The 14576-nt window shown below is 43.1% G+C and overlaps 1 protein-coding gene across 2 annotated transcripts in view; it reads left to right on the forward strand.

Moving 5' to 3' along the window:
* Positions 1 to 14576, forward strand: part of EFNA4 (ephrin A4) — a 221433-nt gene that overhangs the window by 165446 nt on the left and 41411 nt on the right. The gene's annotated exons all lie outside the window — the stretch shown is intronic.

The raw sequence follows: 14576 nt of genomic DNA on the forward strand, positions 1-14576 counted from the left end.
CTGGGTATATTCGTGTCTACTTGTCCAGCATGAGGTAGTTTCTGTGTAGATAGTGGGAGCCGGACTGTGAGTTTGAACCTGCCATTATGGTATACCTGTCGCACCTGCTCTCTTGCTCTCTGCCTCAGTGATCGCCTCACGACAATCTGCACTCTCCAGCCATTTCCGTGGATTCATTCACCTCTATCCAGCACCAACGCTGCCGGGAAAATGTTGCCAATTGCCTGCACCCACCATGTGTGGCTTGTCTAGAATAGAGGGCTGATTTGTATTTTACAAAATAGCTGTTTAAAGAAATCAAATTGCCTGGATGTGCCAATAAGGAATGCATCTCTGTCACCATATGATGTATAACAACTCACTACTGTCTCTCGCTATCCAAAAAGTCAAGCATTTAATGTATGAAAGGCCCTGTGGAACCTTGCTGCCAAAGGGAGGAGACAGATGCAGGCTGTACCATCCCACTTAATAACCATTCAGTGCTAGCCGGACATGCCTGCAAAGACCGGAGAGATCTGCCACATCATGCTGGTTCCTGGAGGACGCGCTCCCCCCGCCCCACCCCTATGTTTCAAGCTTTATTACAAATGTCACAAAAATATGTTAATATTTCACTTCTGTTCTTCGATTTTCCCCCACAATAATATACACTGAACTTAATCTTCACAAAAGTTATTTACTAAAGTTTAAGCTATTGCCATTATAAATTACAATAACTTTTATTCAAGTATTAATTATTTTTAAAAAATAAAAGCCTTTGTTATTTGTAATATTAATACATCTAAGTCACATAAATACAAAAGATGTTATGTTACAAATGCTATAGGTGTCACATTTGCAAAAGTTAAAAGTATTCGCATTGTAAATGACAAAGCTATTAATTTCACTATTTTCAAAACCAACACATAATTAAAAGATTTGTCATTTACAAGACCAATAGCTCAAACTTTCCTATTGCGAGACCTATTGCATTGCAAATGCTTGTTTAATATCTGGCCTTTGATAAGGAGTCGTCCAGATTCTGCCCGGGGGCGTTCCGAGCGCATCTAAACCAGTGCAAGAAGAATGCCCAGGAAAAGAATCGTCCAGATCCTCCTGGTGGAACAGAGAATGTGGAGTTGTTTTCTGCGGCTAAAGGAGAATTGGAGTCTCTCATTAAGCAAGCAAAGAATTCCCATTAGCAGAGCCACAAGAAAAGCAACTCTGGGGAGGACTCTGAGGAGGATGGATTCAAGGGAGTCGGTTGGTGGAGGCGAAAGTCCATATAAGGACCTCCTACTACTCCAAGAGAATCTTCAGCCGGATGAAGAGTATTTCTTTGTTCAATATGCTTCTCCATAGGTGGACGCTCTTCTGTTTCATAATATTGGAAAGTCCATGGTGCTGAAGGAGTGGAAGGACTTGGAGAAGTCTTTCTTTCCAAGATTTCTAACAAGAAGATATCCTTTAGAGCAGCTTGAAATTAATTTTCCTCAAGTACCAATGGCTAATAGGGTTTTGGCAAGTATGACTTCCACTTAATTCTTGGCTTCTGAGGAGTCGTCTGTTCTGGATGCTGCGGAGCACAAAGGCGAGAGGGCCTTTCAGAGGAGTTATTTGGCCTCACACTTTGCCTTAAGACTAAAACATCTGCTGCTTATGCTTTTCAAGTGATATTAAAGGACTTCAATTACTCTCTGATGGTTTGAATGAGGACGAAGATCCTACAAAGATATTAGGTAAGATGAAACGTTTGGCACAGTATTTACCAGATATTGTGTTTGGTTCTTTGTTTGCTGCACCAACAGCGTCCCTGCCGACAGTAGCGGGTAGAAGATTGATGTGGCCAAAACTGTGGGAAATTGACCAAGCACAAAGATCATTGATCCCTCACCTTCTGTTTTTGGTGACAAAGTCATTTGCAAATGGATGAACTCGAAAAGAAATTGGTGGAAAAGGAAAATGCTGTTTCCTTTTTGGGCTCTTCTATTAAGGACGTCTTTCTTTCAAAAGAAACCAGGTCACGTGGCAAGAGATAAAAACGATTCCCTTCAAGACAGGACCTGAGGTCGGGCGTGTGCTGTTTTCTAGATCCCGGCCACAGTCAGACAATCAGTAGCTAAGTAAATCCTGACTACATGGGCTTGGTAGTGGGAGTCCCACTAAAGGATTTTTATCCTCAGTGGCTTTGTATAGTAACAGACAGATGGGTTCTGGAGGCAGCAAGAGATGGGCATTCCACATAGTCCGCAGACCAGGCTTCAGGTCGCAGGTTCCAAACCACCCCAGTTCTAAACGACCCAGGCAAGAGGCAAGCAATGTCAGACGGAGTCTAAGCGATGATCCAGAAGGGACTCCTAGTGCTACGTCCGGGTTCACAGAGAGTGTGTTGTGTGTATTCTATAATCTTCTTGAAGCCACAACCAGGGGTCAAATACAGTCTGGTTTGTACATGTAGTTGTTAAACAAGTTTGTGTAATACACCCTCTTCAGGGTGCTTATTTTACAGATGGTAATTCCAGTACTGGTGAAACAGGACTTCTTGGCAACCCCAGATTTGCATGACACTCCTTTTTATGTTCCAATAAGGGCGGAGTACGAACAATACCTCCGGTTCTAGATTCAAGACCATCGCTTCCAGTTCAGAGCAGTCCTATTCGAACATTTGTCATTCCCGGGAGTTCTCACAAAGGTTCTGGCTCCAGTTGTTTCGTTTTTTACAGTTGAAGGTGGTGCAGTTGTGTCCTTATTTGGACGACTGGTTCATTTCGGGTTATTCTTTCTTGAAGTGGAGGCCGGTATAGAGATGGTGCGTCCTTGTCTCGAGGATCTAGGAACCATTGTGAACCTTCAAACGTCCAGTCTGCTCTGGTAGCAGTTGAACACATTAATTGAAGCACTAATTTAATCGGCACTTAGAAACGGCTGGTGTTTTGCCAGAGAGCCGGATTCAGTCTCCTAAGACCAGGATGTCCCAGGTTATGTTGGTTCTTAAGGCCCAGGCAGAAATGGAGAATAAATCCACAGGTCATGCGCAGATCTTGCTTCTCTTAACCGATAAAACAATGAACAGGTAATAATAATAATCCAAATTTGTGAAGCGCACAATCACCCGTAAGGGTCTCTAGGCGCTGGGGGCCGTCGAAGATTAAGCAAGCTATTGCCCAGAGTCACATGGTGCTGGGCTAATCTGTCGCCGGTGCCGGGGCTCGAACTGTGATCCCCAGATTCCGGAGTCAGTTGCCCTGGCTGCGGCGCCACACCTCCACTGGGAATGGAGAACCGCACCAAGGATAGACGGCTTTCACAAACCTCTTTCTGGCTACGGGGGAAGCGGTGTAAATGGGAACTAACCTCAGGGACAAGTGCCTTTCATACGTCTCACTATAGCTTACAGGAAGCAGTGGAAATGAGGAAGTTCTAGAAATTGTGAGTGCTTTATCAGGCAAAACTGGGGTACACTGCTCACACGCCAGACAAGCAACTCCAGCCAACATGAGGTTGAATGTCGGATTTTCCAAAATGCAAGGCTACTCCTAGGAGTGTAAATGTAAGGTAAGAGTCGGAGGGTATGAGGAGACCTGTTAAAGAGTGAAAAGCCAGGTCTTAAGTTGCTTTCTAAAAGATCAGTCATTGTCCACTTGGCGTCTCTCAGCAGGCAGGCTGTTCCAGGCTTGGGGCCCAGGAGGAGGGAGAAGGATCTGCTTCCAGTTTTTGTTTGCTTGACCCTTGGAACTTTGGCATAGTGGCAGAGGTCTGAGGGGAGAGTAGAATTGAATCCTGGAGGAAAGCTATTTTGGCCCATCCTGATCAGCATGCATCAGCAGGGAGCCGAGAAGGTTAGGAGGAGGAGGAGAGGGGAGGAAGCAGAAGGTGAGGTGCAGGATTGGTGGGTTCAAGGGGCAAAAACAGTCTAATCCAGCGGTCTTCAAACTTTAGGATGCAGAGACCCCCCATTCAATATTTTCAGGCATAAGGACCCCTTCCTGACAATAATTTCTAAACCTGTAGGCAGGGCTACTGGAATTATGAGGCAGGTGAGGATCAAATTACACTACAGGCTGGACCAAATTGTGTGGGAAGGAAACGTAAATAATGTTATGTGATGCCGCATATTTTGAGTTAGCATTGCTACATTATTTTTGCACACAGTAACTCTGAGAAACGATTTCACCCTATAAATTTAACTGTATGGTGGAGGAACGCTGCCGCAAGATGAATGTCACTAACGGAGCAATTGCAGGTTATGGCCGAAGGTTGGGGGGGTGGTGCCCTGAACAGGTGTTGAACTTGTATAACTCCATGTGTTGCTCTAAAGTCACCTATAGGGGAGAGGTGTGGGGCTTCGTGAATACTTGCCAACTGCAGCGGGAGGGGAACAAATATTTACGCTCCGTCCTGAAAGCCCCACATAGTCTAGCTGCAGCAATTGCACACAGGGAGTTAGGGATACCCTACCTTGAAGATTTGGTGAAGGTTAGGCCATCCGTTTTGGAAACTCTGGGCCTCGGGAATCTTTGTCGATCCGGCAGCGATTATTCCTCAGCATAAGAAGATTGTTAAAAAAGCGTTCTTGGCACACAAAGCTACACAGAGAACAGAGCTAGAAAGGGCTAAAACCACGGTGTGTGCCCACAACCTCGTAAAGACCACAGAAAGAATGGAACCTTATCTATATTTGATATATAATGCACAGGACAGATTTTTAATGAACCGTTTTAGGCTCAATCTTTTACCATATTTATTGGGTTGACCACTAGGGTATTCACCTAAAATTGGGCAGAAGGGAACCTTCGGCTGCGACAATAGGTCTCCGCAGGATTCCCTTCATTTTGTATTGTTATGTTCATTTTACTCTCTGAACCTAGGCGCAGATTTTTGGTAGACATCTTAAAAATATCTAATATAAAATGTGCTCAAGAGGCTTTGATCTTTTTACAACAGGCGACTGATCCCCTTACATTGTGCTGTATTATTAATTTTATTAAAGTAGCGGTTCGATTGAGGGCAACTAGAGGGGGGGGGGAACTGTGAGATTTCTGTGATTGTTTTTAAAGGCTTATAATGTTTTTATAACATACTGTGACTATGTTGTACCAACATTGGGATTCACGTCAATTTAATTGTTTTTTAAATGAAAGGAGTGTATATTGTATGTCTGTACTTTTTATGGTGATTTTCAATCATCGAATAAAGAATCCTGACTGACTGACTGTTTTCACCCTGCCAGTACCAGTTTATAACCAAAATACAGCAATTAACATCAGAAAGATGTCTATTTAACCATTGTGATGGGCCTTCCACTCCACAGGAATATGCACTGCCACATTAGAAGCTCGCCTGGCCGGGACCAGCAGGTTTCCCTTAAAACCCTGACAGTCTTGTGCAGAGTTAAGCAATTTACCTATGCCGCTTTCCTCTCACCCCCTCTCCTCTCCTAATCCCGGATCCCTCTCTCAATTTGCAGTCCACTTCTATCACCCCTTTTTACAATGTCTGATCTCTCCCCATTCAAACTCTCACTTCACCTTTAACCACCTTCTGCCATTCTGTCTTGTTACTGTCCTCATCTCTAACAGTCTCTCGCATTGATCTCATGGCCTCTCGGCCCGTCACCTCCTGTGCCCCTCAGCACTTCGTATTCACCTCAAGTCTCTATTCAAATTTTTGTCTATTTGTATCTTACACCTTTTCAGTCCCCCCATTCATCTTCCACACCTTTGTTCTTCCACACCTTCTTGAACCATCCCTCTCCCCTGTTACCTCAGCACCAGTGCCTAATTTGAGCAGGTGGTTTCCCGTGCTTGGCACTGGCACCAAATTGTGCACACTGGCACTATGAGAGTCTGCCACATGGTGGCTCTGCCTAATCTGTGTAATTTAGAGATGAGCAGAACAGCTGTTTATTAATTCAATATACATTAGAAATTATAAACTCCTGACACCCATGCCATACTTATAGGTATTGTCATTGGCCAGGCAAGCAAGGCAATGGGTGGGTGGTTAAAGTTGCAGTGGCTACTGGTGAGGGCCCTGACACATGTTTTATTACAAATTGATCACTGCTCAGCACCCACCTCAGTACTCCCTTTCTCCCCCCATCACTGCTGTCCCGCACCCAGTCCTATGATTAGGGTTGCCAGCTCATTATTTTGAAGTCCCAGATGGTACGAAAATAAGCAGTCACCTAAAGCTGTATTTTCAGCACTTATCTGTGCATACTTAGAACAGCAAATATAAATCGAAAGCACTTTTAATTGTGTTCTAGAGCTGCCTCAATGACTGATAATTAAAGGGAACAAAGACAGAAAAGTCACTTAACAAATTAATACATATTTTTTTATTTATAACTCTATTTAGTGTCAAGAGGACGTCTTTGCGGGCTCTTTAAACAACACAGGGCTGGCATTTTCTTTGGGCAACTCTACTTTATATTCCTTTTCATGAAATGCATTCTCGCACTACCCCAGTAAATGTAAAATGCAAATGTATGGAATAGGCAGAGTGGTGGCCCAGGGGGTACTGGAACTAGAAACAACATGAAGCCTCTGTAACCAGTTTACAAAAGGTATGTACATATACTTTTAATGACCTGTGAAGAACTTGGGTGTGCCGGAGATAAGACTCCAGACACTGCCCTACCGAGCCCCCAGCAGCTCCAGCTGCATCAGCCCGGGCTGAGACACACAACGGGTGAGGAGGGGGGCCCAAGCTATGGGCCTGGGCAGAAGTGTGAAGGGAATGCGTGAACCCCTCCCTATCACTCCACGCCCCCCCTGCGGGTCGCGCCCCACAGTTTGAATACCCCTGGTCTAATCAGATGAAACATCTCTTGATACGAATATTGCGCTGGAGTCTCTGGTTGGCCGGCCACTTTCAGCATAAGTTTCACCAAAGACTATTATGATAATGCCTCTTCTCCTATAATAATTAACAGCCCTGCTAGACCGTGAAGCGCCCATTTGCAACCTTTCCATCTCTATCTCCATGAATACTCACCATGGAAGAAGAAGTTACAACCTGCATACTTCATACCCATCAGTGGACAGGCTAACCACCATAGCTTTCAAGGGCGTCATGTGGTATACGCTAACTGTGCAATTGAAAGTCTGACCACCCAAGCCCCTGGTCTGCGATGGCAACGCGTGTCATACCCAGGGCTATCGCGAGGCGCGGCCATGCCAAACTTCTGGTGATTGCGTGCTCTTGAAGCGTTAATGAACAATAACACGCGCCAATATAGGTATATCTTTTTCCAGTTTGATTCTTAAGCGGCCTGCTCATTTCCAATAGTTTGATGCACACTTTTAGATCAAATATGTTTTGGAGACTGGTCATGTAGTTGGAGGAATTTCCAGCAGTTTTGAGCCACAGCCCTTTGTTCTACCAATGAACCCCTATAAAACAACTGCTCTTTACAGGGCTTCACAAACTTGTTTTAAAGTAGAAATCATTGCATAATATTTTCCAAACTTCAGAGGCTATTCCAAGTTTTGGTTGACTTTGTTCAATAATACCCAAAGGTATGGCAAAGCCAGTTTTTGTTTTCTCTCATCCCCTGTCCAATATAAGCGCCGGTGTGCCGCATAATTAAAGTATTTATTATGCCCGTTCCACAGCAGGTTCACACTCCCACTGGCCCTAGGACAAGAAAAGTGGCCGTGCAGAGCTTTCCAAGACGGCTCTGGACAAGGCAGGGGGCGGCCTAGCGCCTCGGAGATAGGTGAAAGACGCGGCCTTCGTTCAGGAACGAGCGATTTCCATTCCAAGGGGTGTATTTGCATTTTTATTTTTCTGACTGAATCCCGTAAATCCTATAATCAGCGGAGGCGCTCCATTCCTGCGGCCTGACTCACGCTGGGCACGCCTGAGCCGAGCTACCTGTCTGCACCGGTCTGCGGGGCAGAGGACGCCTGAAAGGCAAAGCGAGCAGCCCTTCGGAGGCGCTGTATCTGGGCGCAAATTCATCACAGCACCACGTAAATATCCAATTTGGGATAGTCCAGACTCATTTCTTTCCTTTACATTCTGCTCGTTCCTTTTTTTCTCTACTGCAGTTTTATTTTCTGCAGTGCTCAATTATTCTTTTTATTTTGTTTTTATAAATCACGAGTTTTGAACAGGACAGGGTCTATCAGCCAAAGACTTGCACTGAACACGTTCAGGCTCACTGGGGGAGGATTCGCTGAGAACAGGTTCTACATTTCTGGGGAAGGATTGAGGCCAGTTTCTGGAGTGCATTCAGTCGAATATGTGGTTCCTCTAGTGACGTCACACTTTAACCTACGCTATCCAGAGTCTGCAATAATATGTTTTACTCCTGCAGTAAAGTCACACCCTGATGGGGTGTCCATTGAATAAGGACAAAGTTCCAACATCTGGTTTTTGAGCGAATTCACAATGTGGTATTCCTTTCCACGTGTGATGTCAACGTCTGCCATCTTGTTTATGGAGAAATGTCACAGTGGGCCATCAAATTCTTGGAGCGACTGCAGGTTGACGTTGGTTTTCTGCAGAGATGAAAAAATCTTACGTGACGTACTGACCTCCTACTGACAAGGGCCTGTACTCCCATATTAAAAGAATGGCGACCTGACTAATGTCACCTGTACTATAACTTTCAAATTAAAGAAATACAGCTACTCTATGCAAGCCCATTTATCACGCTGCTCGCTGTTAATATAGTTTATTGGAGTGAATGAATGAATGAAGCATTTATAGAGCGCGGCGTTCACTCCGAGGAGCATCTTGGCGCTATCGAAAGTGGGGAGGCTGTGATGGGAATATTAGTGGGTACAGTCGTGATGTGTGTTGAAGTTCTTCTTAGGGGGGTAGAATGGGGGGGTGGTTCGGATACTTTCATAGGGATGTCTCAAGCGTTTTGGGAGACAGGACACTTCATCACAAAAGTGACGAGCAGGGAAGATAAAAATAAATCGAGGCACTAGACAGGGGTGCCCCTTATCCCCCTTGCTTTTTACTTTTTTTATTGAACCTCTAGTAATAAAATTAAGGAATAATGTAGCAATATCTCCCCCAATCGTTGGAATGTCAAAACTAAAATTATTCGCAGACGATATTATCTTATATATGGCTCCCGATAAAGAAAATATTCTTCATCTTATGAAAGATCTTAAGGAATACGAAAAGATTGGGGGTTATAAGATCAATGAGAAAAAAACAGAAGTTCTTGTTTTATGCTCAAATTCAGATTTTCTTCCGCTAGAACTTCAGCCCCAAGCAGAAAAACGGGATCCAATAAGATACCTAGGGATCTATGTAACCAGGGAGTATCAAGAACTTTTTCCTTTAAATTATTTAAAAACGAAGAACAAAATCAAGAGCTTACTTGAACAATGGGACCTGTTGCCTTTGTCTTTGATTGGCAGAGTGGCTTTGGTAAAGATGAACGTACTGCCTTTGCTTTTATTCTTGTTTAGCAATATCCCAATTAAAGTTAATATGGCCTTTTTTAATGAACTTGAATCCATGATGAGAAGATTTATTTGGAATAAAAAGGCCTCAAGAGCCAAGCTCTCGGTGGTACAACTTTCAGTAAACCTAGGTGGACTCGCTCTGCCCCATTTTAAAACATATTATGAAGCTGCTTTTTTTGACATAGTGGCGGGATTATTAAGGAATAGACAGACAAGAGACAATTTTTTTTGGATAAAATGCTTGAGGAATCAGGCTCTCAAATTTTTTTCTTTTTAAAAACTGCAAAGCTTCCTAAGAAAACCAGATATAAGACACTGATAGGATATGCATCAAGATTACGGCTCTTATTTAAAAAATATGGTTCAGATGGATCTATTCATTTGAAACTGATAGAATGTGCTAAGATGGGTCTTCAGATATCTTTGAATCACCTGCTAGAATGGGAATCCGCTGGATTTGGGGAAATAAGGCACCTACTCATCCAAAATTCTGTAATTGGCTGGCAAACGGTAATAGATAGAGCACATCCTAGACGTATTAGGTTCTTCGAATATATACAACTGGTCAATTTTATAAAAAAAGAAATAGGAGGGCTAGATACAACACCCAATGTTTTGTTAACAGCTCTATATGGGGAGAAACATACGGGTATTGGATTCTGGTATAAAAAGCTCTTCCCCTCTGGACCATCTCCTATAACTGCTTGTCACTTAGAAAAAATAAGCCTTATGACTCAGTGTGTTTTTACAGATAAAGACTGGGAAGTTATATGTCATTTAGGAAACAAAGCACTCCGAGCAGCTAATTATAAACGTATGTCCTTTTTTTCTCGTTGGTTGTTATATTATACCCCTGAGGCTTTGCAGAGAATATTCCCTGAATACGAGAACAAATGTTTCAGATGTAAAACTAGGGGTCAGGGTGGCTGGCATCATATCTTCTTCTCCTGTCCTAAGTTAGAATCCTTTTGGAAGGGGATTTTTACAGACTTGGAGATGGCAATTGGGAAAATTCTACTACCAGAGGCAGAGATAGCCCTTTTCGGTATCTGTAAAGATAGGAACAGGTTTAACAAATCAGAAGAAGTGTTTATTTTTATCTCTACGGCGGTAGCACGATCTTTAATCTTAAAAAATTGGAAATCTATGATAGCCCCATGCCAATTAAAATGGATTAATAAAATGAGAAGAACATGTAACTTTGAGAGAGCCTATGCAGGTAGAGTGGGAGCGATTGCTAGGTTTGAAAGGAACTGGAAATATTTTGAGATGCTTGAATCGATAAAAGGAAGTTAATAGTCTTATTTAAGTTAAATTTTTAGATTGTATTGCTTCTACATTTTTAAGAATTTCAACTATATATTTAATCTGCTATATTATATCAGTTGTTTGTGTATCCCATCATATATATATTTAGTTGTTAACGTTGTGCGATTTTGCATTTGTACTTTAAAGAAATATGATAATACTCCTCCTGATATATATTGTCGGTCCACCCACTTTAACGCTCTAGTCTCTTTATATATGCCAACTTTACATGTTACTGCACTAGCACTTAAAAAATGTACAATAATATTCTTGCTGTTTTAAATTAGCGGCTTTCATACCACATTGCACTAGCACTTTATCAACCGTATTGCAATCTTGATGTTTGTTCCATACCAATAGTTTTTATATTTTCAATCTGTCTACGTCTTTGTTTTAGCACTTTATGAAAGGAAAAACGTTTAGTCGTACGTTATTGCAGTTTGTGTAGTTTTGTCTCTTGTATATTGTCTGGAAATTTTTGTCTAATTATGAAGTATTTAATGTACCAATGTTTATCCTACGGCTTGTTTAATAAAAAAAAAACTTAAAAAAAAAAAAAAAAAAAGTGACGAAGTACGCTATCTGCCAAACCGACAGACCGAAAACCCTATTTAGAGTCGAGAGGACCACTAGCTTTCTTCAACCGATCACCAGCTGGCGCTGTTGATGGAAGGCTTTTTCTGATGGCATAGTGGCTCTTGGAGGAAGGACATTACAGCGCCTGCCCTATTTAGGGGGACCATTAAATATCCTTGTTTTCCCCTGACCATGCAAAACCTGTCGGTGACGGCCAGAAAGAAAAAAGCAAATAATGCCCCCTACCCACGGGGAAAAAACTGTAGGGCAGACCCTCCAAGATTTTATAATTTCAAGATTTTCAAAGAAAAAATCGTGCAATAGGGATTTTTGTGAGATAAAAATAGTGATTTTTACAAAAGCGACTTAAAAATCTTTTTGAAAAATGACTCTCGTAAACCTTCTTTACACTGTGCTACTATGCTGGCTCAGTGAAAGGAGGATGGACTGGAGAAAGGTGTTTTCATTCTCTCTCCTGCTCTTCGTGGCCTGTGATACTACTTCCTGTGTCCTGGAGGCAGTGCCGGCCTCAAAGAAGCTCAAATCAATCCCCCAGGTCAGTACAACTAGGAGAAAGAGTGCTGAAGACTGGGACACAGTGGGTAGGTGAGCGCCTGGTCTCTTTTGGCGGTACCTTCTCTTGGCCCCCACTCTTCTCCTCCTCCCGCTATCACTTGTTTTGCCCTACACACCTCACCCTTTCCCCTGGCAGTCTCCTTTCTGCCCACCCTTCCCATTGTAGTATTTTCCCGTTCCACCCTCCTTTGCATTTTTAACTCTTTCCAACCACTTCCCTGTCATCTTCTTATCCAGCATCACCTCCCTGTGCAGTTTACTCTTCCTGACTGTCCTCTGTCACCTCTTCTAGCCACCGCCTGCCAAGGGAGCCCTCAAGAATCCCTCGCCACTCTCCTATCAATTACCACTAAAATGGGAAGAGAGTGGAGAAAGCCACATCAACAGCTCCATCCAGCAGAATGCATTTCACGCTCGGAAGAGACATGTCAGGGCGGTGCCAGAGAGAAGTCAAATTTTAAATTGAAATTGCACTCTCTAGTATCAGACATCCCTCTTTCCAGTGCGGTACAGATTTTCTGAAGGGGTCACAATATTTTTCTACATTTTTTAGCTACAATTTTATTGTGCTGTGGCTGCAAACGTTGGCGACCCGGTCTGCGATGTCCTAGGGTCCAGCCTGGGCGTTGGGTCATTCGTTATTTGTTTTTCAATAACAAACTATGACTTTATGGAGCTTGTTTTCAAAAAACAAAAACTTGATGGTGGCTATTCACTTAACATTTTCTACCTTGGCAGGAACTGCCACGACAGCAGCTCCTATAATGTACACAGATCACTGTGGGCTGGCGATGAACTCTGAATTTGGCAGATGGTAGTCTGTCAGGGTGGCGGATGGATGGTCCTCCTCCTCCAACCCGACAGACTGTACTCCGTCCGCTAAACTCTAGACCAGGCCTTAAATTTCAAGTGGGATGCCGTAATTTGACATCTGCTTCCTGGAGTGATATCCCGGTCTGCAGCTATGTTCCTGGAGGGATCCCAAATTCTAAAATTTGATTCCAAAGGGGAAGTGTCCATGTATTCACTCTAGGCAGATTGAGAGTAGCTGGTGAGTCATTACATGTGCAGCAAGGGTACCAATGGGCCCTACCATTTGCAGAAAAAAGGGGCCAATTTGCCCACTGTTGTGCTGAAGCCCGCCCCACCCCCACACACGCACTCACACACATGCACCTAACCCTGTACCATTTCACCCGCAGCACTCCTGGTAGCCGGGCCCCTGGCAGGACTCTTTGGATTCAAAGTTAGTCTCCCAAAAAAAATGATGGATTTCTCTCCATACGTCTAGGAGGAACCCAAAAACTTTTAATACTAAAAGCAAGTTTTTGTAAATGTCTTTTTTACACTGAACTTAACCCCAGATTCATCATGCTCCTCTTTTGAGAGTCCTTAATAGCGATTATTAAGGAATCGCTATTAAAGTCTCGCAAAACGGGATGCATGTAGAAATCGCAAAATTAATAGCGATTTCTACATCTGCCTTATTTGCGATTCGCTAATTGCTAATCGCAAATAAGGAATGACTCCCCATTCATTCCTATGGGCCAAAGGCCCATAGAGATGAATGGGGAGTCATTCCTTATTTGCGATTTGCAATTAGCGAATCGCAAATAAGGAAGCGATTTCAAGGGTGCCAGGGTGTCCAAAGGACACCCTGTAGCACCCCTGAAATGGTGATTTACACTGGTGTTGCGCACACACATGTCCAAAGGACATGTGTGTAACATCCAACTTAGAAAAATGCACTTAAGTGCATTTTTCTAAGTTTTCGCTATTTACCACGAAGTCAGACTTCGCTGTAAATAGCGGCCAAAAATTGCGAATTCGCAATTCTAAAATGGTTCATGAATTGCATTTAAGGAATCTCAAATAGAGATTCCTTAAACGCAATTTAGCGATTTCAGATTTTGCGAATATTGCCTTTGGGATGATGAATCCCACATGCAATAAAAGCGCTCGCAAAGGGCCGGATTCGCAGAATCTGTCCCTTAGCCGATTTTACCTTCATGAATCTGGCTGATAAAGTCAAATGCGGACGAATGAAAAAGGGAATGAGGTCACTTTATACGAAAGTAACAAGATGGGTTGATGAGAATGCACAAAGGAATTGGCATGTTTGCATGTAGAGAAGAAAGCTATCAACAAAACTCTCCAATATGTATTGTTTATCACTTCTGGCTGCTTACTTGCTTTTATAAATGTTCGAATGTGGGCCTGTTCTGACATTCATAGCACACACTGCAGTCCTTGTATCGAAAGCTCTTCCTTGCTGAGGACAAGATTCCTCTGAATTTCTGGTCTGTAGCTGGTGAGCTGATTTATTTTACAAGGATCCTCAAAGCGGTGACATGTTCGTGACCCTTACTTTGGAAGATTATAAGATCTACTTAGATTAGTGATAATGACTTTATAGTTTACATGGAGTAAAAAGTGTTTGATTTTGGCAGTGCTGGGAATTCGTGGATTACTATATTGTCAGCACGCATAAAGTGCTTTTCAACTTCTCTTGGTAGTCTGTGGTGCCTGACAAGGTAACTGTCCTACTGCTGCCACTGTATTGTTTTTATAAGTCTAAAACCGAGCTCAGGGTGTGGTGGAGCGGGCACAAAATGTTACTTGGTCAGCCAAAATACATGCACTTGTGTTAATGTTGTATTTGCCCAGAAGTGACCAGCTAGCACCTCGCAGCTTCCTCCA

Source organism: Lissotriton vulgaris, chromosome 12 (assembly GCF_964263255.1).
Source record: "Lissotriton vulgaris chromosome 12, aLisVul1.2, whole genome shotgun sequence".
NCBI classification, from domain to species: Eukaryota; Metazoa; Chordata; class Amphibia; order Caudata; family Salamandridae; genus Lissotriton; species Lissotriton vulgaris.